General features: G+C 56.8%; 1 pseudogene; it reads right to left on the bottom strand.

Annotated features, from left to right (window-relative positions):
- Positions 1–231: 231 nt before the first annotated feature.
- LOC119305142 lies at positions 232–1,876 on the bottom strand (annotated as a pseudogene).
- Positions 1,877–2,590: the final 714 nt, after the last annotated feature.

Raw genomic sequence — 2,590 nt, 5'->3', positions numbered from 1 at the left:
TGTAAAACGTATATTTCATATTAGCCTTATATAAATAAATGGAGGAAGTACAGCCGCTCGATCACGTAAAAACCAAGCGGTCAGCTTGGTAAGCTAGCGACAAAGACTTTTCATCTATCATGTAACAAAACAGAAAACTGCATGGAGCGCGGCAGGGTAGACGAGACCATAAATATTACATCCTTTATTGATAGGTATAGATATACGTATTACATTTTAGCGACTCACTGTCACTCACAAGGTAGGTACACAACACAACGAGCGCAGCGCCCTCAGCGCATGCAAGCATTACTAGCACGTGATAGGGTGCCGTGAACATTCAGCAGCATTCCAGCAGCTTGCTGGTCGTCCTAGGCTTCCAGCCTTCTCCTTATTTGGACAGGCAAGCCACCCTTCATCCTCAGGGTTATCGAAAGCGCGTGCTCTGGCACGCCGCTGCCGGCCTTGTTGGCCATGACGTCAACCACGAATTCTTCGAGAACACTGGCGACAATGGACTTCATCTGCACGTATGCCATCTCCTTCCCAAGGCACGTCCTCGGTCCGGCGTGGAACACCGTGTACAGGAACGGGCTCACCGGCCGGAAAGCCCCATCGTCGTCGAGCCACCTCTCGGGCTTGAACTAGGCGCAGTCTATGCCCCATATCGTCGCGAGCCGCCCCATGGCGTACGCGTTGTATGTGATGGACCAGCCAGCACCGACGTGCGTGCCATCGGGGAGCGTGTCATCCGCCGCACATGTCTCGGAGGAGTCAATCGCCACCGGTGGGTAGAGCCTCATCGACTCGGTGAGCGCGGCGTGCAGGTACTGCATGCTCCGGAGATCATCGAACGTGAACGGATCGCCAGGGTGGGTGCCCGTTGTGGACCGACCGAGCGGACCTCGTCGACGATCCGTGCGACAACGTTCGGTCGAGACGACACGAGCCAGAAGAACCACGTCAGCGCCGAGGATGTTGTCTCGCGGCCGGCGAGCAGGAAACTGAGGACGATGTCCTGGAGCGCCTCGTCGCTGTGATCGCCGCTCGCCAAGAGCCTTGACAGAAGGTCGCCTCTGTTGTTATTCCCAGACGAGCTTTGACGGCGGGCGCGGACGATGTCCATGGCGAACCCATGTACGTTGGCGATGGCCTTCCTGAGGCGGCGCTCTTTGCCGACATCGAGCCACCTCTTGATTTTCCAGGTGACCTCCAGCCACCGCTTAACGGTGAGTTCCTGCGCCTCGATGAAGGCGCGCATGAAGTCTGACTTGCCATCTGTCAATACCCCGTGGTCGGCGAGGGAGCATGGGTCGTGGCCGAAGGAGATCATGCAGACGGTATCGAACGCGAATCGCTCGAGCACGTCCTGCATGTCGAGAACCTTGTGGCCGCCGCTGGCCCCCGCGCGTCGCAGCAACGGCAGCAGCCTGTTTCTGACCTCGGACTGCACGGAATCGATGACGAAACCGCGGAGCGAGTGCGTGGTGAACTCACGGCTGGCGCTCTTGCGCTGCCAGAGCCACTGCTCCCCGTCGGAGTTGAAGATGCCGTGGCCGAGAAAGTCGCCCATGACGGGGATGGTGCTGTCGCCTTTGGGGTAGTTGGCGAAGTTGGTGCGCAGGACGTGCTCGACGTCGGCCGGGTTGCCCGTGATGATGCAGGTGATCATCCCGGGGATCCAGAAGCCCATCCTTCGCTCCGGGCTGCCGACGATGAGGTCGGTCGACCAGTCGAGGAAGCGGTGGCGGTTCTTGAGGAACGCATGGAGGTGGCCGAGCAGCGGGTGGCTGGTGAGGCCATGGCTGCTCGGCTTCTTCTTGGGCAGAGTACGCCGCACGATGCGGTGGGAAATGTAGAGTATGGCAGGAAGCAGCAGGAGCAGGAGCAGGAGCATCTCCGGCGATCTCGTCGACACCACCGCCGGCGCTTCCCCACCCTCCCTCAAATACGATGGGAGAACGTGACTTGTCTACCATCGATCGGGTCGGGATATCAGAGGAAACAGATGAATTGTTGTGATTGACTATCCGTGGGAGGTTCAGCCTGACCAATCAGCTGGATGGCACCTGGATCCGTGCCGCCCAATTTATTAACCCTCGGTCCTCGGAAAGGAGAGGAGAGGAGAGGAGAGGAGAAGGAGATCCAGCGCCGGCGGCCATGGCGCATCTCTTGACTTCTCTTCCTCACCCCAGATGCCAGATCCATCCATCCTGAGGTGAGGAGACGAGCGGAGGGGCTCGGGGACGCGACGGAGCTGCTGGTATTCCCCCATATTGGATTTCCTCTTCTTCCCTTACATTAACTTGTCCTGATCTGATGCACCTGTCTTCTTCTTTCTGAAAATACAGTGGCTTTCTTTTCCGTCCGTCCGTCCGTCCGTGAGGAGACGAGAAAATATTCATACTTTTCCCCTCTGCCTTGCCTTGCCATGTGTGGACATACTTGAAACCTTCAGCTTCTTTTGTTTTGGAAGACACACACATGTCTTCATCGTTGAGCTTCCATCACGATTGCTAGTTTACAACTATTCTTGTCTTGGCTACGAGTGAGATACTGAGATTTGTCATCTATGTGCTCCAAGTTCAGTCTTAGGTAGAGGAAATTGCTC

Source organism: Triticum dicoccoides, chromosome 5B (assembly GCF_002162155.2).
Source record: "Triticum dicoccoides isolate Atlit2015 ecotype Zavitan chromosome 5B, WEW_v2.0, whole genome shotgun sequence".
Taxonomy (NCBI): domain Eukaryota; kingdom Viridiplantae; phylum Streptophyta; class Magnoliopsida; order Poales; family Poaceae; genus Triticum; species Triticum dicoccoides.
Note: the sequence above shows the minus strand (reverse complement) of the source record. Positions and strands in the feature narration are given on the sequence as shown.